Here is a 24,571-nt window from a genome sequence, read left to right as displayed (position 1 = left end):
GACATGGTGGCCTACCTTGAGGACTGGCTCAGGACGGCAGTAGCAACTGAGGGACTCTCCTCCTTCTACACCCTGGAACGGGCGCACAGGGTTCCGTCCAGACCACCGCAACAAGGCCGACCCCCGCGCCCGGTGGTGGGGCGGTTGCTGCACTTCCGAGAAAGAGATCTGCTCCTCAATAATGCCAGACTGAACGGACCCTACCAGGTGGACAACAGTAAGGTGAATATCTTTCCAGACTACACCTATGAGACCCAGCGCAAGCGGGCCTCCTTCTTGGCGATCAAACGTGAACTGAGGAGTGAAAGTATCCAGTACTCATTGTTGTTTCCAGCGCGGCTCCGCATCATCCTAGATGGCAAGGCTACATTCTTTGATACCCCGGACGAGGCGTGTGACTGGCTGGAACTCTATAGGGCTGGCAAGGATGGATCTGGGGCTTCTTTCTCGACTTCCTTGGAGGTGGATCTGCGGCGGAGGTCTAAGAGGATCCGGAGTCGCCAAGGTAGACTAGGCCGACCCTCGACTGTAGAGACTACAGCGGAACTGCGAGGTGTGTTGGAGATGGTGTCCAGTATGTCGGGCTCTCAGGGTGGCCCCATAACCGAGGAGTCGGAACCTGGCGGCGGCGAGGACCGCACGGACACGGAGGGCTCCGAGACTGATAGTGTGCCCCTCCCTGTGATCACCCCAGAAACGGCAGAGAGACTACTTGATGGCCAAGAATGACTTCGGGTGAGCCGGTTCCAGCGGGGATGGGTGGGGAGTGAGCCCTCGGGGAACTGTTGGATAATTGGATGTTGGATGGGTTGGGGTCGAGTCCTGGGTTTGCCCTTGGTACTTATGGCTCAATCGCCATTAGGTAGCTTAGACGTGGGGAGGCCCCCCTATCGGTGCTCGACCCCCATCTTGCCCTTAAGTCACGCCTACGGTAGCTACCGTTAGGATAGTTTTTGTTTTTTTGGGTACAGTTTGGATGGGAACTAGATGGCATTCTTTGGGTCCTGTTCTAGGGGGGTGGAGGGGGGGGGGGTACAAGGTTTGGGGTTAAATTGTTGTTGTCAGAGGGTGGGTACGCCATCGGTGCAGGGCACTCACTGTGCATGACCTTACTTGAACACGACTGGGAGAGACATGGCGGGAGGCAATGGGACTATGGCTGAACTGTCCACTTTGAAATGCATTACCTGGAACGTGCGCGGACTGCATTCTATGTCCAGGCGCCACAAGATACATGCTTACTTAGTGCGTAGGGTGGTACAGATTGCGCTTTTACAGGAAACGCACCTCACGAAAGCAGAGGGACTAGCCTTGTAGCGCAGGTGGAGGGGACAGGTATACAACACCACATACTCGGCTTATGCTAGAGGCGCGCTGATTTGGGTCCGGGCTGGGGTCCCCCTGCAGGTGACGAAACATACTGTGGACCCGGAGGGGAGGTTCGTGGCCATAGCGGGTAAATTGGGGGGGAAAGATTTAAATATTTGCAGCATTTATGCACCCAACGTGGACCAGCTGACCTTTTTCGCGGCGCTGTCGGGCTCCCTGGCCCACTATCTTCAACTCGGTGGTGGACGTAGATCTTGATAGATCTCATCCTCCCCTGGCGGACTCGCCAACGTGCCGAGTTGCCAGGGGCAGGCTGGACTGGCAGATTAAATGGGGACTGACGGATATCTGGCGAGCCCAACACCCGTGTACCCGGGACTACTCTCACTTCTCCGGCATGCATGTACTACACGTGCGGCTGGATGGTTTCTCAGGCTCGGCGGAATTAGTGTCCTCGGCTGCGAGATCTGAGTATTTAGCGAGGACTATTTCCGACCACAACCCTCTTCTGACAGACTTCAGATGGTTCCCGGGTACCCCCTGTGTCCCGACTTGGAGGTTGCGCCCTGAGATGCTGGAAGATCTGGTGTTCCGCAGTGAGTTGGCGGATAGGATCACCACCTACTTTGCGGAGAATGAGTGCACGACTGGGGCACGGGCCACGGAGTGGGACGCCTTTAAGGTGGTAGTGAGAGGGTATTGTATTACCAAGAAAGTATGGGTGCGACGTGTTCTGTTAGAGGACCTTGACAAGGCGGATCGAAAGCTTCACGAACTGGAGCTCTTGCGGCCCGGTCGTCCGGAGCTTCACCAACAGACCGCGGCGGCGAGGGAAGCCGTAGCTGGTGAAGTTGAAAGGCTACGCAGTTTTGATTATAAAACTTATTTGACTAGATCACTGGCGGAGGGTGACAAATCGGGGGCGCTCCTGGCTTGGTTAGCCAACCCCACGAGGCGCACCTCTCCCACGGTTGCTATGCGAGACACTGAGGGAGTGGAGGTCTATACCCAGCCCGAAATCCTTGGTTGTTTTATGAACTACTACGAGGATCTATACCGGAGTAGGGTGGCAACGGCCACGGCCCCCATTGATAATTTCTTACGGGACTTGCCCATCCCTACTCTGAAGCCCGAACAGGCGAAAGATTTAGGGAAAGACGTGGAGATTGGGGAGATCCACAGTGCCATAAAACGTATGGCGCTCAACAAAACTCCGGGTCTAGACGGGCTTCCCGTAGAGTTCTATTCCGCCTATGTTGACCTCCTAGCCCCGCGGCTATTGACAATCTACAAGGAGGCGAAACACCTGGGGCGCCTCCCGGGCTCAATGCGTGAGGCCCTTGTGGTCCCTCTACTTAAGTCCGACAGAGAGGGTACCGACCCGGCGTCTTATAGGCCGCTTTCGATGCTCGCGGTGGATTATAAAATATTAAGCAGCATTCTGGCGTCGAGATTACTGGGGCATATGGGCTCCCTAGTGCACAAGGACCAGGCGGGGTTCATCCCCCAGTGAAACACTACAATGAACATCCGTCGCCTGCTCCGCCTATTGGAAGAGGGCCACGACGAGGCTCCCCAACCCATGATCCTCTCGATTGACTTGGAGAAGGCTTTCGATAGCCTAGAGTGGGAATACCTCCGTAGAGTGCTTAGTTGTTTGGGGTGGCGAGAGTACGGTCAGGCCCGCTGATCTCCCAACAATACCCGGTGGAGCGGGGTACGAGGCAGGGCTGCTCGCTATCCCATTATCTTTTGTGCTGGCGGTGGAACCCTTGGCGTTGTCAGTTCGCACCGGGGCCCACTATGAAGGACTGCGGACCCTATCGGGGTAGCAGTTTATTTCCCTGTATGCCGACGATCTGTTGCTTTTCCTGGAAGATGCTGAGGGGGCCTTAGCTGGCGCCGACGCTGTCCTCACTTCTTTCGGCGAAATTTCGGGCCTTAGGGTGAACTGGTCGAAAACTTGCTTGTTTCCGGTTCGCAGGGGGGAACCCCAGCCCGTCACGCCTAGAGCGATCAGATGGGCACCCAGCTGCTTCAAATATTTGGGGGTTTATATTTACCACTGCCCTGCTGCTGTTCTGGAGGGCAACATATACCGTTGCGTCCGGGCACTGAAGGGTAGCATGTCCTTTTGGGCTACCCTGCCACTGTCGGTGGCAGGACGCATAGCGCTACTGAAGATGGTGGCGCTTCCCCGGCTACTCTATTATTTCCGGACGCTTCCGATTTGGATCCCGCCAGCCGTATTCCGGAACCTGAGATCGCTGATCGTGGCATTCCTTTGGGGTCTGGGCTGCCGCAGCGTGGCTCTTAAGACCTTGATGAGGCCTAAGGCTGAGGGTGGGTTGGCGGTCCCCGATTTTGAAATTTACTACTTAGCTGCCAAATTGCAGACCTACACTCAGGAGGTAGCACGAGAGTTTCGGGGTCCGGAAGAGGAACGGGGGTTGGGCATTCCCAGACACGTTCTTTCTTATATCGCACTGCAGCAGAGGCTGGTAGTGAGGGACATTACGCAGGAGGAACGCACTATTAGATCGTGCTGGAATCGCGCACAGCGCAAGTCGGGAATGAACCACCCCTACGCCCCCGAAATCCCATTGGGAATGCTCACGGCGCTACCACATGGTGGAGATTGGTCGCCAATACAAGCTTGGGAGGAAGCGGGCGTACAAGTTGTCGGCGACCTGTATGAGGACGGAGTGCTCTTGCCCTTCCAGGCACTGCTTGACCGTTTTGATATCCCCCGGGGCGATTTCTTACTACACGCGGCGATCACGAGGGCTCTCCAGGCGCATTGGCGAAATGGTTTTGAAGAACCACAGACGTCCATGGCGTGCCAGTATGTTATGATGGCAGCGGGAACGGTTAAAGCTATAACGTGTTTATACTCTAGGATGGTTAATGAGAGGTTGCCTCCATTGGACACGCTAAAGACCAAATGGGAGGCAGACATAGGGAGGGACATCGCGGAGACCGCGTGGGCCCAGCTGATGCTTCAAGCTTGGAAGAGCACGCGCAACGCTTGGTTCCAATTGGTTCACTTTTATATATTACACCGCGCTTACCTGACCCCGGAGAAGATACGAAAGTACTTTCGCCTCTGACACTGCAGCCTGCCCTAGGTGCCGGTCGAATGGAGCAGACCTAGCCCATATGTTATGGTCCTGCCCCGCTTTGTCTTCCTACTGGACGGAGATAGGGGACACCCTCAATGGGGTTACGGGGCGGACCCTGCATTTCGATACCGCAGTGGGGATTTTACATTGATTCCCACATACCCCCAAAACTAAAATTACCAGCAAATTCATTGACATGGGATTGCTTTTGGCGAAACGGGAAATAACACGACACTGGAAGGCACGAGCTGGTCCAACGAGTGCTAAATGGTGCAACGAGTTTCTCAAATGGGCTGTGGGTGAGAGCACCCTGAGATATCAACTAGCGAGGCGACAGCAGGATGAGAGGGCGTTGGAATCAGCGCAGGCATGGGAAGCGTTGGTGCAGGCCTTACGGGATCATAGCACACCTAGCGACACGGATAGTGATGCCGCCGGGCAGCCTGCGTCCCCATAATGTGACAGATTTACTGCATTTGCTCCAGCCTACGCGAAGTTTCCTGCCATATGATCTCTGATAATCTAACTAAGTACCGATGGCGTGGGGGGTAGGGGGGGTGGATAGAGGGAGGAGGGCGCATCTCCAGCTTCCTACTATATTATGGTTCTTTCGAGATTGTTGCTTAGCCACTGGACCTCTGGGTAAGTTTTGTTGGGTTGGGAGGGGGGGAGTTTTCGTTCTTTTAGAAAAGCAGATGTGGAATTTTGAATTAGAACTAGTCGTATTTAGATGACCACAGGACCCACGCTCACAGTTCACTCACAAATTGCCGCCCGACCCCCGGGTTGTGGGCTGAATGGCCGTGTAACAGTATTACTTTACCGTCGATGTAATCATCACTGATTGCCTCATCATTGACTGTGGTACAACTGCTTGTTATATCTGCAATAAAAATATATTTTTAAAAAAAAAAACCCGACACGAAAAGGCACCTATGCACACGGCTTCCCTGGGTGAGGTAACACAAGTTCTCCGGTGCTCCCGTGGGTCTTGACTCTCGAAGTGTCCTAGTTTAACCCCTTCGGGGCTGATGACGAGCTGGGCTCGTCATGGCGTAGCCTCCTCGCACGCTCATGACGAGCCCAGCTCGTCATGAGCCCCACCCTCGGGGGAAGCGCCAGCGCTCCCTCCGAGTCTGCCTGATTTTTTTTGTTTTTGCGGGGATGGCAGGGGAAGACCTTCCCCTGCCTCCCCCCGCCCTCCCCGCCCACGTCATCAATGACGTCAGCGCGCGAGGCGCGCTGACGTCACCGGAGGCTTCCTTTGTTTACAGACGCGCAGGGAAGCCATTTGCTTCCTGCGCGTCGTTGCACAAAGAGGTTCGTTTTGCGGCTGGGGCGGGGGGGATTGTGATGCAACTTGCATCGAGGGAAAGGAAAGGCTTTTCCTTTCCCTCGGTGGCATTTTAGAGGTTTCCTGCTGCACGATCGTGCGATCGTGCAGCAGGAATGTTAGGGATTTTTTTGTTTTTTTGTTTTGTGATCAGTTTCTTAGTTCGGGGAGCGGCCCCTTGGGGAAGGGTCGCTCCCCTTGTTGGGGGAACATTATCTATGAAGTCTTCTCTTGGCTGCAATGTTGTGGAAAGGCCGTTTTTTGTACAAAAATGCTGATGGGGGTCATTTATAAAGTAAAATGATAGTGCTCATTGTAATGAAGGATGCAAGTGCCTCTGTCCTTCATTACTTATACTGATGTGTGTTTCTGAAGTGGCTAAAAAACACACCTGTGCTGCCTAGGCAAAGCTCACTAGTGTTTTTGGCCTGATGAATGTTTTTTTTGTGTGCTGCTTTTCAAACACATGCTTTGTCTCCAGTGACCATGTGTGTGTTACTATGCCATGTGCGAAGGGGTCCCTTGAGTGAGCTGTCCATCATAGTGGGAAGCTCACAAATGTTTTTGGGCTGTTGATTGTTACCTGAATTTGTGCTGCAACTCTAGCGCCATCTTTGTCTCCATTGACCATGTGTGCGTTACTATGCAACTGCACAAATGTGCGCAGGGGTCCCTTGAGTGAGCTGTCCATCATAGTGGGAAGCTCACAAATGTTTTTGTGTTGATGATTGTTTTCCTGAGTTTGTGCCGCAACTCGAGCGCCATCTCCAGTGTCCATGTGTGCGTTACTATGCAATTGCACAGATGTGCGCAGGGGTCCCTTGTGTGAGCTGTCCATCATAGTGCTTGGTGTATGCACGAAACATGTCGACGATAGGAGTTGATAGGTACATCTGGACACATTACGTTTAGGGCAGCCTATCTTTCCACCCCGTTTATTACCACCTAGAGGCAAGAATAAAGTTTATTGTAAACCTACTGGGCAGGTATTTCACACATCACATAGTCCACTCCTCAAATACACATGCACCACACATAGTCTAATAAAGTGCTCCTACGTAACTTTCGCAAGTCGCAGCACGCCCCAGCCCGTAGAGGACTGGGATGGCCCCAATGATGAAGCATGTCACCGTGGGGCAACCCTGGTGAGTGAGGGGACACCTAAAAGAGGAGCATTTCTCCCCTTTTTTGTACACAATACCATATTTTCACAATCGACCCCAGTGTGTGTTGGTTGTTATCTGAATAAACTAGCAAGGCTCTTAGGTATCTGGAAACAGAGACCATTTGTTCATCATAGTGGGAAGTTCACAAATGTTTTTGGGCTGATGATTGCTTTCCTGAGTTTGTGCTGCAACTCGAGCCCCATCTTTGTCTCCAGTGTCCATGTGTGCGTTACTATGCAATTGCACAGATGTGCGCAGGGGTCCCTTGTGTGAGCTGTGAATCATAGTGGGAAGGTCACAAATGTTTTTGGGCTGATGAATGTTTTCCTGAATTTGTGCTGCAACTCGAGCGCTTGCTTTGTCTCCAGTGTCCGTGTGTGTTACTATGCCATCGCACCAATGTGTGCACAGGTCCCTTGAGTGAGCTGTCCATCATAGTGGGTAAATTTAGGAAAGATGGTGCACTCCGCTAGTTGGTGGGCGTTGCCAATAGGGGATCTTCTGTGTGAGTTCACATGCCTCTTATGTGTATAAATGGTCAGAGACTGTTGAGAGCAGCAGATGGGGAGAAAGAAGCTCCTGGTCATAGGAACTGTTTTAGGATTGCGCTTGTGAAAATCAAGGATGCAAGTGCCTCTGTCCAGCATCGCAGTTAACCACAGTAATTCTGTTGTCCCCCTCCCCATGAGAATCCCTGATGATGTCAGCGCGCACAGCACGCGCCAACATCTTCAGGGATTCCCAGGCGGTCGGGAAGCCATTTGCTTCCTGCGCCTGGAGGTGTTAGGTTGGTTTTGAGATATTTGGGGGGGTTTGCAAAGAGGCATCAGGGGAGAGGTAAGTGATTTTCCTCTCTTCTGATGTCTCTTTGCAGGGCATTTCTGGCTCACGGTCGCGCACAGCATTGCGATTGTGCGGTGGAAATGCCCCCACTAGCACCAGGGATTTTATTTTAGATTGTAGGAAGTGACCCATTGTGCAAGGGTCGCTTTCAGGTGGGTCGGATTTTAAATTTAGATTTTCTGGCCTCCCCCCCCCCGGTGGGCAAATCAACCCGTACTTTTGTCCGTTTTGCCCTTTTTGATGGCCCATCTGTGTGGATGTGATTTTGGGGGTAAATTTGTGTATTGTTTATTCATTTGTTATGTTGTTTGTGAAATGTAGTATTAAATTATTTTTTTTCTTCTTTGTTTTTGATCCAGGCTTTTGCTGTTTGTATTGGTGTAGGTTGTGGTTCGGTTAATGCTGGTTTTGCAGCTTGTGTAGTTGCATGTGTTTGGTAAGTAAATGTTTTTTGTACTATTTTTCCTAGATAAATGTGTTGTTATGAAAAGTGAAGTTATTGCTGTTTGTGTGGCTTTGTGTTTCTTGATTGTTAACTTTTTTTTGTATTGCTGCTTGATGTGTACTTTGTCTAATCTATACTTGTTTTTTTTTCTTTCCAGTGGGATTTCCTTTCTTTTTGCTGTGTTTCAGCAGAGTAGGTGCTGGTGAGTCTTCTTATATTTGGTTAGATTTGAATTGTTTTTGAGTGTATTGATTTTTGTGTGAAGACTCTACCTTGTTTACTTCTTCCTTTGCACAGTGTAGGTTGTTGTTCACTTGTGTGTGTAGTCTTCTTGATTTGTAAGGATAATGGCTGCTCGCAGGATTACTGCTAAGCAGGTTGTTAGTTTGCTTTTTGAGTCTTCCTCTGACCATGGTCCAGACACTGACTCCGATTCGGAGCTTGAGTTAGGTGCAGAAGATTCAGGCAGTGAGTTTTCTCTTCGCATGGTATCATCGGATGATGATTCTTCTTCTAGTGCTGATGAAGTGCCTGTGGTAGAGAGGGACATTGATGTGCCGGTAGAGAGGGAAGAGCCATGTGAGCGGCAGCCTAGGTCCTCAAGGTTTCCCTTTTTTTCTCGTCAGGAACAGGCAAGTGTGGTAAAGGCTGCGCCCAAAAGGTTACACATTGCTGTGGTGCGCCAAAGGTTATCTGGTGCTGCTAGTCTTCCTGTTGTTGAGCAGCATGAGGCATCTGGTGCTGCTAGTCTTTCTGTTGTTGTTGAGCAGCAAGTGGCATCTGGGGATGCGAGTTCTTCTGTTGATGTTGAGATGCAAGAGGCAGCTGGGGATGTGAGTTCTTCTGTTGGTGAAGAGATGCAAAATGTATCTGGGGATGCTAGTATTCCTGTTGGTGTAGTGAGGCAAGAGGCATCTGGGGATGCTAGTGTTCCCGTTGATGTAGTGCAGCAAGAGGCATCTGGCCTGCAGGCTAGGGTGGCTTCTTCTCCTCATGTTAGTGATGACGTCTGGGTTGCCCCTGGCATGGTGCAGCCGGAATTGCCAGACTTCACTGGTGTTCCAGGGTGTAGAGTGGATACTGACAATTTTTTGCCAATTCAATATTTTCAATTGTTTTTTGACGATGAGTTTTTGCAGGAGATTGTGGAGCAAACTAATTTGTATGCAGAGCAGTATTTGAGGGACCACAGTGCCAGCCTTAAGCCCCATTCCAGAGCTACCCATTGGTCTCCCACATATGTTGAAGAGATGAAGAAGTTTTTGGGATTAACTTTTTTGATGGGCTTGCTAAGGAAGCCATCAATGTATTCTTATTGGTCCACTAGTCCCTTGATGGCAACATCTATATTTCCAGCAGTTATGACTCGTGATCGATATATGCTTCTTCTTCGCATGATGCATTTTGTTGATAATGATTTAGCGTTGCCACGCGATCACCCTGATTGTGACCGTCTTTTTAAGATTCGGCCTGTCCTTGATCACTTTGTTGATCGTTTTCCTGAGATGTTTGCACCTGGAAGAGAAATAGCTGTGGACGAGTCTTTGGTGTTGTTCAAGGGCCGCTTGGTTTTTAGGCAATACATTCCTAGTAAGAGGGCACGCTATGGCATCAAACTGCATATGCTGTGTGACAGTGAGACTGGATATGTTTATAATTTCAGGGTGTACACCGGTAAGGATTCCAGCATTAACACTTCTGCTTGTCCGTCCACTTTTGGAGTGACTGAGAAAATTGTGTGGGAACTAGGTAGACGATTATTTAACAAAGGCCACCATTTATATGTAGATAACTTCTACACTAGTGTGCGTTTGTTCAAGGAGTTGGCCAAAGTGGGCACTGTTGCATGTGGCACGATGCGCAGTAACCGGAAAGGTTTTCCAATAGAACTTGTTTGCAAAAGGCTTGTGCGGGGACAGTCTACTGCATTGCGATGTGGGAAGCTTCTAGCTGTGAAGTTTTCAGACAGGAGAGATGTTTACATGCTGACTACTATCCATGACGAAAGCACTGAAGCTCTGCCAGTTCGGGGTGAGACTGCTGAAGTGCGTAAACCTGTGTGCATTTTAGACTATAATAGGCACATGGGTGGTGTTGACAGAGTAGATCAGAGGTTGGAACCTTATGCTGCTCTTCGAAAGGCTTACGTTTGGTACAAGAAGTTGGCTATCCATCTTTTCCACTTGGCATCCTTTAATGCTTTTGTTGTTTTCCAGAAATCTTGTCCTGAGTCAAAGATGCCTTTTGTTAAGTTTCAGGAGACTATAATAGGCAGCCTTGTACTAGTGGAACAGGCAAGTGTGCCAAGATTTGGAGTGGTGGAGGAAGTGGCTAGACTGAAAGATCGCCACTTTCCAGAATACATTCCTCCCACAACTGCAAAAGACAATCCCACTAAAAGATGTAGAGTCTGTTGGCGAAGAGAAGTGCGGAGGGAGTCTCGTATGCACTGTCCTGACTGTCCTTCAAATCCTGGATTGTGTGTGCCAGCTTGTTTTAAATCGTACCACACACAAAAGAAGTTTTGGGAGTTTCATTGAGCTTGTAAGTGTACTGTCTGGTTTGTTTTCTGTAATATTTTTTTGTTTGCTTTTAGGTTTGCATTAGTGCAAAGCATTTAGGTTTTGAATTTGTGTTAGCAGATTTGTAGGTTTCTACATTTGATTTGTGGTATTTCTTTAAAAAATTCTAATTTCGATGGTGGTGTGTGCAGGATTGTGCTTGGATTGTTGGTGTGCGTGGACAGGCGCTTGGCTGGTGGTGTGCGTGGTCTGGTGCTTGGCTGGCATAGTGCATGGATTGGAGTTGTGCTGGGGGGGTGCGTGGATTTTTGCTTGGCTGGCGGAGTGTATGGTTAGGTGCTTGGCTGGCGGTGTGAGTGGAGTGGTGCTTGGCTGGCGGTGTGTGTGGAGTGGTGCTTGGCTGGCATAGTGCATGGATTGGAGTTGTGCTGGGGGGGGTGAGTGGATTTTTGCTTGGCTGGCGGAGTGCATGGTTAGGTGCTTGGCTGGTGGTGTGAGTGGATGGCGCTTGGCTGGTGGTGTGCGTGGTCTGGTGCTTGGCTGGCATAGTGCATGGATTGGAGTTGTGCTGGGGGGGTGCGTGGATTTTTGCTTGGCTGGCGGAGTGTATGGTTAGGTGCTTGGCTGGCGGTGTGAGTGGAGTGGTGCTTGGCTGGCGGTGTGTGTGGAGTGGTGCTTGGCTGGCGGCGTGTGTGGAGTGGTGCTTGGATGGTGTTGTGTTTGTGGAGTGGCGCTTGGCTGGTGGTGTGCGTGGAGTGATGCTTGGCTGGTGGTGTGTGTGGAGTGGTAGTTGGCTGTCGGTGTGCGCTGAGTGGTGTTTGGCTGGCAGTGTGCATGGTCTGGTGCTTGGATGGTGGTGTGGGTGGACTGGCGCTCGGCAGGCGGTGTGTGAGTAGTTACTTTCTGTTGGTCACTACACACACTGCTAGTTGAGTGACACTCCACACAGTCCATCATTTTGTGTAGTTGCAGTGTCAGAAATGTGGGCGTGTGAAAGTGATGGGCCCTTGAATGGCGCTGTTTGCTGGTGTGAGTGTTGAAATGTGATGGGTCCGCGGCTGGCGGTGTGAATGTTTTGTATGTGTCACGCGTACGAAAGGTGTATGAATGGCCTGTAAAGAGGTTGGTGCCTTGACGTGGCTTTACAGCTCACGAGCTGCGAGTCAGCGGTTCAGTTTATCATACTTTCAATTATACGCAGTGTATTTCATTTTTGATGAAATTACTTGCGTATCCAATTGTATGTACTGAATCATCACTCACCCTCGTGCCAAATCCAACCAGTATGTGTGTGTGCTTGCGGATTAGATGGGTGTGCAGTAATAATTGTTTTTTTTCTATTTCTGCAGTAGGGTGTACCTTGCCCCTTATTGTGATTGTTGTTATGTGTTGCTTTTCCATTCGGATGGTGTCAATGGTCTGGTTTGTATCAGGTATGAAAGGTGCGTGAATGGCCTGTAAAACGGTTGGTGCCTTGTCGTGGCTTTACAGCTCACGAGTTGCGAGTCACTGGTTCAGTTTGTATGCATTTATTTATTGACAGAGCATTTCATTTTTTTGAAATATCTTGTTAATAAAATTTTATGTACTGAACCATCACTCGCCCTCGTGCCAAATCCAACCTGTATGTGTGTGTCTTTGAGGAATAGATAGCCGTGCTTGAATGTTTGACTTTTGAGTAACTCTGTTAAGGTGTGGTATCCTTTTACTTGGGAGAACAAGGGGAGCGCAGGGTGGTAGGACTTTTTTGCCGGCACGGCGATCCCACGCCAAAATGTTTGGAAAAGTGCTATTTTTACCTATTTTTAAGGTTTGCAAGGAGTTCTGGGTAGGAAAACATTGGTGGACCCACACATGCCATACCTCCCTGGACTCTCCCGGGTGTCTAGTTTTCAGAACTGTTTGGGTTTGCTACTTTCCAAAGAATACCACCCACCCCGGGCCAAAAACTCAGGTGCCTCCCCCCCAAAAAATCAAAGTTATATTGCTTCAGGGTATTTTATATTCACCACTGTTAGATTTGGACCTTTTCCTGTTGCAGCCACTATGGCTACCCACGCAAGTGAGGTACCGTTTTTATCGGGAGACCTGGGGGAATGCTGGGTGGGAGGTAATTTGTGTGAGCCCAGTGATGCCACGCTTTCCCAGACTACAACGTGTGAAAAAATTGATTTTTTTCTGCTAAAATTGAGGTTTGCAAGGGATTCTGGGTAAAGGAACGTTGGCGGATCCACGCAAGCCATACCTCCTTGGAAGCGCCCGGGTGTCTAATTTTCAGAAATGTGTGGGTTTGGTAGGTTTCCATAGATGGCTGTCTCGCACGGGGCCAGAAACCCAGGTAACCCCTAAGTCCACCAGCTTTTGCAAGAGGGGTTACCTGGGTTTTTGGCCCCGTGCGAGACAGCCATCTAGGGAAACCTACCAATCCCACACATTTCTGAAAAGTAGACAACCGGGGGCTTCCAAGGAGGTATGGCTTGCGTGGATCCTCCAACGTTCCTTTACCCAGAATCCCTTGCAAACCTCATTTTTTGCATGGTAAAAAATCAGTTTTTTCACACGTTTTAGTGTGGGAAAGCGTGGCATCACTGGGCACACACAAATTACCTCCCACCCAGCGTTCCCCAAGATCTCCCGATAAAAATGGTACCTCACTTGCGTGGGTAGGCATAGCGGCTGCTTTAGGAAAAGGCCCAATTCATACTGTGGAGACGAAAACATTACCTTTAGCCAAATAATCTTATTTTTTGAGGGGGTCACCTGAGCTTTTGGCCCGGGGCTTGGCAGGCATCTTTGGAAACTACCAAACCCAAACAGTTCTGAGAACTAGACACCCGGGGGAGTCCAGGGTGGTATGGCATGCGTGGGTCCCCCAATGTTTTCCTACCCAGAAACCCCTGCAAACCTGAAATTTTGGTCAAAAAACCCACTTTTCCATACTTTTTTGGGTGGGATCTCGCTGCCGGAACAAATGTCCTACCACCCAGTGTTTCCCTTGTTCTCCCGAGTAAAATGATACCTCACTTGTGTGGGTGGGCCAAAGGCATGTGACTTAGGCTGGGGTGCTTAATTTGTAAAACGTAAATATGAGTAAAAACTACTTTTTTCAAAATTCATTTTTGGCGTATTCTGCTTTGGGGCACCCACACAAGTGAGGTATCCTTTTACTCGGGAGAACAAGGGGAACGCAGGGTGGTATGACTTTTTTGCCGACCCGGCGATCCCACGCCAAAAAGTTTGGAAAAGTGCAATTTTTACCTAATTTTAAGGTTTGCAGAGAGTTCTGGGTAGGAAAACATTGGGGGACCCATGCATGCCATACCTCCCTGGAGTCCCCCGGGTGTCTAGTTTTCAGAACTGTTTGGGTTTGCTACTTTGCAAAGAATACCACCGAGCCCCGGGCCACAAACTCAGATGCCCCCCCCCAAAATCAAGGTAGTTTTGCAATAAGGTAATGTAAATTCACCACCGTACAATTTGAACCGTTTCCTGTTGCAGCCACTATGTTTACCCACGCAAGTGAGGTACCGTTTTTTTCGGGAGACCTGGGGGCACGCTGTGTGGGTGGAAATTTGTTGATCCACGCAGATTCCAGAACTTTCCACCACAGAAATGTGAGGAAAATGTGTTTTTTTGGTCACATTTTTATGTTTGCAAGGGATTCTGGGTAACAAAACCTGGGGGTAGGCAGGCGAGTCACCCCATCCTGAATTTCCCTGGGTGTCTAGTTTTCAAAAATGTATAGGTTTGCTAGGTTTCCCTAGGTGCTGGCAGAGCTACGGCGCAAAAAGAAAAGGTAGTCTTTTTGTCCGAATCGTGCTAAATTTCACTGGGAAATTGAGGTGCGACCATGCTGCGTTTTGCGCTGTTTCATGTCGCAGCCACTATGCCTACCCACGCAAGTGAGGTACCGTTTTTTTCGGGAGACCTGGGGGCACGCTGGGTGGGTGGAAATTTGTTGATCCACGCAGATTCCAGAACTTTCCACCACAGAAATGTGAGGAAAATGTGTTTTTTTGGTCAAATTTTTATGTTTGCAAGGGATTCTGGGTAACAAAACCTGGGGGTAGGCAGGCGAGTCACCCCATCCTGAATTCCCCTGGGTGTCTAGTTTTCAAAAATGTATAGGTTTGCTAGGTTTCCCTAGGTGCTGGCAGAGCAACGGCGCAAAAACAAAAGGTAGTCTTTTTGTCCGAATCGTGCTACATTTCACTGGGAAATTGAGGTGCGACCATGCTGCGTTTTGCGCTGTTTCATGTCGCAGCCACTATGCCTACCCACGCAAGTGAGGTACCGTTTTTTTCCAGAGACCTGGGGGCACGCTGGGTGGGTGGAAATTTGTTGATCCACGCAGATTCCAGAACTTTCCACCACAGAAATGTGAGGAAAATGTGTTTTTTTGGTCAAATTTTTATGTTTGCAAGGGATTCTGGGTAACAAAACCTGGGGGTAGGCAGGCGAGTCACCCCATCCTGAATTCCCCTGGGTGTCTAGTTTTCAAAAATGTATAGGTTTGCTAGGTTTCCCTAGGTGCTGGCAGAGCTACGGCGCAAAAACAAAAGGTAGTCTTTTTGTCCGAATCGTGCTAAATTTCACTGGGAAATTGAGGTGCGACCATGCTGCGTTTTGCGCTGTTTCATGTCGCAGCCACTATGCCTACCCACGCAAGTGAGGTACCGTTTTTTTCGGGAGACCTGGGGGCACGCTGGGTGGGTGGAAATTTGTTGATCCACGCAGATTCCAGAACTTTCCACCACAGAAATGTGAGGAAAATGTGTTTTTTTGGTCAAATTTTTATGTTTGCAAGGGATTCTGGGTAACAAAACCTGGGGGTAGGCAGGCGAGTCACCCCATCCTGAATTTCCCTGGGTGTCTAGTTTTCAAAAATGTATAGGTTTGCTAGGTTTCCCTAGGTGCTGGCAGAGCTACGGCGCAAAAACAAAAGGTAGTCTTTTTGTCCGAATCGTGCTACATTTCACTGGGAAATTGAGGTGCGACCATGCTGCGTTTTGCGCTGTTTCATGTCGCAGCCACTATGCCTACCCACGCAAGTGAGGTACCGTTTTTTTCGGGAGACCTGGGGGCACGCTGGGTGGGTGGAAATTTGTTGATCCACGCAGATTCCAGAACTTTCCACCACAGAAATGTGAGGAAAATGTGTTTTTTTGGTCAAATATTTATGTTTGCAAGGGATTCTGGGTAACAAAACCTGGGGGTAGGCAGGCGAGTCACCCCATCCTGAATTCCCCTGGGTGTCTAGTTTTCAAAAATGTATAGGTTTGCTAGGTTTCCCTAGGTGCTGGCAGAGCTACGGCGCAAAAACAAAAGGTAGTCTTTTTGTCCGAATCGTGCTAAATTTCACTGGGAAATTGAGGTGCGACCATGCTGCGTTTTGCGCTGTTTCATGTCGCAGCCACTATGCCAACCCACGCAAGTGAGGTACCATTTTTTTCGGGAGACCTGGGGGCACGCTGGGTGGGTGGAAATTTGTTGATCCACGCAGATTCCAGAACTTTCCACCACAGAAATGTGAGGAAAATGTGTTTTTTTGGTCAAATTTTTATGTTTGCAAGGGATTGTGGGTAACAAAACCTGGGGGTGGGCAGGCGAGTCACCCCATCCTGAATTCCCCTGGGTGTCTAGTTTTCAAAAATGTATAGGTTTGCTAGGTTTCCCTAGGTGCTGGCAGAGCTACGGCGCAAAAACAAAAGGTAGTCTTTTTGTCCGAATCGTGCTAAATTTCACTGGGAAATTGAGGTGCGACCATGCTGCGTTTTGCGCTGTTTCATGTCGCAGCCACTATGCCTACCCACGCAAGTGAGGTACCATTTTTTTCGGGAGACCTGGGGGCACGCTGGGTGGGTGGAAATTTGTTGATCCACGCAGATTCCAGAACTTTCCACCACAGAAATGTGAGGAAAATGTGTTTTTTTGGTCAAATTTTTATGTTTTCAAGGGATTCTGGGTAACAAAACCTGGGGGTAGGCAGGCGAGTCACCCCATCCTGAATTGCCCTGGGTGTCTAGTTTTCAAAAATGTATAGGTTTGCTAGGTTTCCCTAGGTGCTGGCAGAGTTACGGCGCAAAAACAAAAGGTAGTCTTTTTGTCCGAATCGTGCTAAATTTCACTGGGAAATTGAGGTGCGACCATGCTGCGTTTTGCGCTGTTTCATGTCGCAGCCACTATGCCTACCCACGCAAGTGAGGTACCATTTTTTTCGGGAGACCTGGGGGCACGCTGGGTGGGTGGAAATTTGTTGATCCACGCAGATTCCAGAACTTTCCACCACAGAAATGTGAGGAAAATGTGTTTTTTTGGTCAAATTTTTATGTTTTCAAGGGATTCTGGGTAACAAAACCTGGGGGTAGGCAGGCGAGTCACCCCATCCTGAATTGCCCTGGGTGTCTAGTTTTCAAAAATGTATAGGTTTGCTAGGTTTCCCTAGGTGCTGGCAGAGTTACGGCGCAAAAACAAAAGGTAGTCTTTTTGTCCGAATCGTGCTAAATTTCACTGGGAAATTGAGGTGCGACCATGCTGCGTTTTGCGCTGTTTCATGTCGCAGCCACTATGCCTACCCACGCAAGTGAGGTACCATTTTTTTCGGGAGACCTGGGGGCACGCTGGGTGGGTGGAAATTTGTTGATCCACGCAGATTCCAGAACTTTCCACCACAGAAATGTGAGGAAAATGTGTTTATTTTGTGAAAAACTTAGCTTTGCAAGGGATTCTGGGTAACAAAACCTGGTGGTAGGCAGTCGAGTCACCCCATCCTGAATTCCCCTGGGTGTCTACTTTTCAAAAATGTATAGGTTTGCAAGGTTTCCCTAGGTGCCGGCAGAGCTAGGGTGCAAAAACTACAGGTAGGCACTTTGCCAAAAAAGGGTCAATTTGTAACTGCTAAATTTAGGTGTGACCACGTTGCATTTTCCGCCGTTTCCTGTCGCAGGCACAAGGCCGACCCACACAAGTGAGGTACCGTTTTTATCGGGACACTTGGGGTAATTCAGATTTGTAAATCAACTGTTATTACCAATTGAGCTTTCATGCATTTCTCCCTTTGAATGAAAGACATTGAGTAAAAAAAAAATCTTTATGAAAAATGACCAATAATTCTCATGCTAGTATGAGTATTCCCAACTTTGAAAATGTGCAATTATATACTGTTTCTGAAGTCTATAATTTGTACCCAATTCAGAAATACATAGGTGTCTTTCATACAGATTATTCCATGTATACATTTTCCAAGACAAAGTGCACTATACCCAGTAAATGAAAAAATACCATTGCAAGTTGCTGCTCAGTTTTTGGATCTGGGTTCGTCGGGTTCTTGGTGAAACTACAAGTCCTATATATCCCCACAACCAGGAAGGTCTAACGGATGTAACGGTATATTGCTTTCCAAGAGCTGTCAAAATTAGAAAAAGTTATAGGTGAAAACGTTGAGACAAAAGGCTGTTTTTTTCAACAAAATTTCAAATATTCCAATATCTAACTGTTAGTTTCTATAACGAAACCTTCATGGATTTAGACAAATGACCCCTTTCTGAATTCAGAATTTTGTCTACTTTTCGAAAATGTAAAGCTTTCCAGGATCCATTATTGCTTTCAAACTCATTTCTACCATTAACTGGAAGGAGGTGGAAAGCTCTAAAAATAGCAAAAATAGGCTATGTCCCAGAAAAATGCCAAAACTGAGTGAAAAATTTCGGTTCTCTGACAAAAGTCTGTCATTCCCTGAAAGCTGAGAAAATGGAGATTTCAGCCCCACAAACCTTTTTGTGATACCATTTTCAGGGAAACACCCAGAGGCTTTCATTTGCAGCCCGTTTTTCCCATTTTTCTGAAAAAAAACAAAAAAATCACTATATTTTGCTAAATTTCTGGGCCCCCTCCAAGGGAATCCACAAACCCAGGGCGCCTTTAGAATCCACATGATGTTGGAAGAAAAGGACGCAAATTTGGCGTGGATACCTTATGTGGTCAAAAAGTTACAAGGGCCTAAGCGCGCACTACTCCAAAACGCCAAAAAAAGCCTCAGCACAGGAGGGGAAAAGGCCTAGCAGCGAAGGGGTTAAAAGGGTTCCATCCTAGTCTATCCGGAAGTGTCCTTAAATTGTCCTTTTGTAACTTCTTCGTTTCCCATAGAAAGTCAATGGTAACCTGCGGCTGTGTTCAGACACTGCACACGTCTCCCGTGGGCCTCCTACTTCCTAACCTTTGGTTATTTAGAGTAGCCCCAGCAATTCCACAGGCCCCAGGCCTGCTTTCTATTCCAGACGTGGTTTTTATACCACTATTTTAGTATATGGTTTGTGAGGCCCCTAGGGCATACTGTATATTTGTGCAACTTGTCGTATGCTAATTGAGATTCTTGTAATGTACTTTGACCTCTGACCTCATAAAGAGTGCAGAGGGGTTGTGTTTAGATTAAATAGATATATATTTGATATGTACCTTGTGTGGTGTCCTTTCATTTAGTACTCAAGGGATTATAATTGGTAAAACAACTTCCTTAATACGCTCTCTGAAGTCTTAGCCTGATGACTGCTGGTCCGTGCTACCCCTAGGATAGCTTTCTATAAGGTTGACTTTACAACCACCATCAATAAGGGTTGATTAGACTGGTGCAAGGTGCCCACTAGAAATAATGGACATCATATGCCAGGCTAACTTTTCACACTCATTCCAGATACCGGTATACTCAGAATAAACATCACGCATTGTGACATCTGCATGAACTAAAAACCCTTTGTTAAGTCTTAGGCACAAAATAAAAAAGAGTAGACATATGATTGGTTTTAAACAATAAACCTTCCACCCCATAAAAAGTTCCAGATCTGTACAAACTAGGTTTGTAGCCTTGAATTTTCACCATCTTCAAATGCATTGTCCAAAGAACATACCAGAGGTGGAGACTTATTTGTACCTGCATACAGACACCATGTTTCAAGGACAAAGCAGCCACAGTCAGGACTTCACAAGAAGCGGCTGAACAACAGGAAGCATCTAATGGGGAAGAAGTGGCAACCACTCAAAGGCTGATATGGCTCATGTGGCGCGTTTCTGGCATGATCATTCTTCACAGACCCTGCTACAGGTGACAAATAGGTCAATCCTTTAAGAGCACATATATCCTGTGTAACCTGCCTTTCAAAGCGGACACGCCACAATGTATTTCTTCGACCCTGCAGAGATTATTAAACATCTTCACGCGATACACCTCTCTGAATTCTTGCGCGCGGAGATCCAAATGAGAAAGCAGAAGAAGCAAGGGGAAGAAGTGGCACCTGTTTCACTACACGGACGACATTTGAACATGTCCAAACTTTATGTAATGAAAGCATCTTAAATATTAGATATACTTTGAACATTACTGACATTTTTATTTTTAGACAATGGACCCAATATTCTACAATGTCACACATTCATGTCCCAGGGCCTCCCAAACGACTGACCAACAGCCCTAAGTACTATACCAGCATTTGAGAAACAAACTATACATAGAAATATCTTTTATGCATTAAAAGGTTCCAAGGCAGCAGATGCTGGAAACATCTTTGGGTCTAATCACAGACCTTGGTCAGGCCACTATTTACAAGTGTTTACCGCCATAGAAACAAAATGCAAATGATGATTCAGTACAATGGAAAAACACTTCCAGTCACTGTGAAGATATACATAGACAACTGGCTCTGTTTCGCAAATTTCCAAAACATTATAAAAAATGATTTTAAACAGCACAAACGTGTATAAACCCATTCTATTTCCCACTAGTTAGAAATTTGAAATGCCCTCAATAAATGTATCATATAATATCCATACATCAAAAAAAAAATCTATTCCCTCCTACTGCCCCCATGGTAAAGAGATACACAGTATATTGCTTCATCGACATAACCATAATCATTAGTAAGGCAAGTTAAATATGAAGAAAGCTGTATAAACAGGAGTCCAAAAACAGACTTAATTCAGATAAATCAAGTAAGAACATATGCAAAATACTGTTACTTGTTTCTGTCCATTCGGCGACAGAGCTATCACGCTGGAATAAACAATAGCAACCTGACTGGGGCTTCTGCATGGCAGCATGGGTGATGTTGCTTATTGAATATACAGCATCACTTCCTTGTTTAAGTTAGAGGAGCATTGTGCTGGCACCGAATGGTCATCCCCTTGCTAGAATTCCAGCGCAGCTGATTCCTGTTTACCTTTGCGAAGGATGTGGCGCAGCTCTCTACCAAGATGGGCTCTCCAATCACACTTACACACAGGTAATGGGGAGTTAGACCATCCAACAGGGATTTGGCAGATACACACACCCGGAAAAACTAGGAAAGGGAGTTCTAGGTAGGAGTACAATATAGCACAATACTTAAAAGCACAATGGGTGAATTGTTTATCTTCTTCACCATTCTTGTAATGTTTTTTATATTCTGTTTTCTTCTATTGATTATAGCAGCACACGTCTTCTATACAAGAATCACAATGCTTCAATAAATATTGAAACGCCTTGCTGAGTATTTCTTGTATACCTCTTTGGGCATGCATGAGTAACCAAAGGAAAGGGTTCTAGATCCATTATCACAATTTCCTTGGGGAGTCAGGATTGTCATTTTCTGAGACTGCATAATCCATTTGACACCTTGTCAGGTTTAGTGGTACGGATGGTGCACTGTGAGCTAGCAGGACTATAGGCTAACCTGCACCATCCTGACATTTATGTGGTCCAACACAGGCACAGTTTACTTGGGAAAGTATAAGCCATACAACTGCATAGAAGGGAGTACATTTTCAATTCCTACAGCCAATGATTGATGCGCTATACAATGTACTGTGTTTCTTTTCAATTTTAAGATTGAAATGTCATATACCCAAAGAGAATAATAATTGTCTTTTTATAGTTCAGAACACCCCGTTTTTTCCCTTCGCTTATCTACTGGCATGTTGTGAGATAGCATTAACCCTGTATTAGACCCAAATTTATAATATTGATATATACTACTAACTAATGACCGTTACTTACTGGTCATATTCATTACTCCGAGTATCAGACCTCCCTGTCAAAGTCATAACCATATGCGCAATAGCTCCTCCCCAGAATATCCAAGCAAAAAACTCCCTAGCCCATCCCTACCCTCCAGGTCACTCCCACATCCTATGGCATATAACCCTTGACCCATGTAAGCACATCATGTACCCTCAAGCACAAGAAGCCGAACAGGGAGGGAGGGATGAGAACCCAGACTATGACGGGGATGTCTACGACTCGGAGTAATGAATATTACCGGTAAATAACTGGTCATTACCTCCTCGTCAGACCTCCCTCTCACAGTCATAACCATATGAGGAGATACCAAAGCAAGAATAGGGTTCAACAGAGTGGATTAAACAGACTTTAATAACAACAGCAAAAAGTCACACCACCTGAACAGAACACAGCATCCTCAAAGCCAGCCGACCCTGTCCCACCCACCACCAAACGATAAGGGGACATAAAGTTGTAAGGCGAACTCCAAGTAACTGCCCGGCAGATCTCAACCGTAGATGACCCCTGAAAACAAGCCCAGGAAGCAGATACACCACGAGTCGATCTCCCCTGCACCGACCCAGGCGCCAGTACGGCACAAGTATCATATGCTGCCCCCACAGCCCACCTCAGCCAACGACTGACAGTAGTCCCAGAAGGTTTCAGACCCTGACCAGTCAGTCCAAAGGTCACAAAAAGTTAATCCACCTTACAAAAAGGTTTAATACGCACCAAGTACACCTCAAGAGCCCACTTAACGTCCAAACAGTGCAGCCGCACCTCAACCTCTGTAAGAGGATCCCAACTAAACACGGGTAAAACCAGATCCTTCGAGAAGTCAAACGAGGAAGGTACCTTGAGCACAAAGGAAGGATCAGGCCATAGAACTACCTGATCCAGAAAAAATGCAAAAAGGGCTCTGAACAAAACAAGGAGCCCAACTCCCAACCCTCCGGGCTGAGGTAATAGCGACTAGTCAAATCCATCCTTCAGGAAATCCAGGATACGTACGGGTTCCACCTCCAAAGCAGACCAATGCAGAGCTGCACAACAGCCCTGAAACGACACCCAAAGCCTAGCATAGGGCCTGAGAGTCGAAAGGCGCCGGGACCACTGGATAAACTCAGCCACAGTAGGAGAAACCCCAAAGCCACCAGGTTCAGCCTCTCAACAGCCAACCTGCCAGATGCAAGTGGACACGACAATCCCAGGACAGAGGGGTTAATGACAGGGGACAAGGAACCACTGGCAGTTGCCAGCAAGGACCCACCGCCAACCTCATCAACATTGGGAACTAAGGCCTCCGGGACCAAGCAGGAGCCACGAGGACAACTGCGGCCCAATCCAACTTGACTTTCAGCAGAACCCTCGAAATCAGGGCAATTGGGGGAAAAGCATACATCAGTCCCCCCTCCCACTGGAAGGACAGCGCATCCTCCCTCCAAACAGAGTCCGACCGAACCAGAGAACAAAACTTCTCCTGCAAGGCGTTCCCGGGGCAGCAAACAGATCTACCAACGGGACCCCAAACCTCTCCATCAGGCCCCCAAACTCTTCCTGCGTCAGGCACATGACAGACAGGGAGGAAAATTACCTGTTCAGGCGATCCCCTTCGAATTAAAAACTCCCAGCAGATGAAATGCTCTCAGAACTCTGGCCACTGGAAAATCTGTTGCACTAACAAGTTGAGGGAAGCCACTTTCGCACTCCCCTGGCGGTTGACATAACACACCACCACCGTGTTGTCTGACCGCACCATCACATCCCGCTGTAGGACCCAAGGAAGAAAATGAATCAAGGACAACTGCACTGCCTTCAACTCTTTCCAATTCAAAGACATCTCCACATCCTGAACTGACCCAATTCCTTGCACAGATTCCTGAGCCAACACCGTCCCCCACCCAAGCTTGCTGGCATTGGTCGTTGTTAGACCCGGCCTCGTGGCGTGGTCCTCCCTGATCCATGCACCACACCAGGCCCCTGATTATCACGGCCTACCCGACCATTCCCTTCATGATCCACACCCACGACACTGGACTTCCCCGTCCTCCCCCCTCCATCTTCCCGGTACCGGACGCACCCAAACCCTATAGGCCTCAAAGGCCCCGGTGCCCATTCCCCTGCACCTAAGATGGCCAACCCCTGCCCCAGCACGACCTCTGCCCTAGACACGCCCTACCCGGCTGAGGGGTAGAGCACTCCCCGAGAGGGAGCAGTAGTTCGATCACACCTCCCACCTCCCCTCGAAAGATGGGTTTCGATCGCCCATCCGGCCTCCCTGAGTGCTGGCTCCAAGTCTGCTGCGTGTCTGGGATCCCTCCAGACCCAACTTGAAAGAATGAAAGAGGCCGTGTGGGAGGAACCCCCAACAAGCGGCCCCCAGGTGCCAAGACCTCTGCCTGCGAGGACTCTGGACATCAAAGAGGAGCAGTCATATATCAAGGGGTGCTCTGGGACGATCAAGTTAGTTGAATCCTGGAACTACAAGAGCCCTGCTGACATCGTCGCGGCTCCTACCCGGCAGAGAAGGACTTCTGCCTGAGGCCATCTGAGCCCTGCTGACATCGTCACTGCTCCTACCCGGCAGAGAAGGACTTCTGCCCGAAACCATCTGAGCCCTGCTGACATCGTCGCGGCTCCTACCCGGCAGAGAAGGACTTCTGCCTGAAACCATCTGAGCCCTGCTGACATCATCGCGGCTCCTACCTGGTAGAAAAGGACTTCTGCCCGAATCCATCTGAGCCCTGCAGACGGGGTCGCGGCTCCCTCGCAACCTTGAGAACAC

The sequence above is a fragment of the Lissotriton helveticus genome, chromosome 7 (assembly GCF_964261635.1).
Source record: "Lissotriton helveticus chromosome 7, aLisHel1.1, whole genome shotgun sequence".
NCBI lineage: Eukaryota > Metazoa > Chordata > Amphibia > Caudata > Salamandridae > Lissotriton > Lissotriton helveticus.
This window is presented reverse-complemented; position numbering follows the sequence as displayed.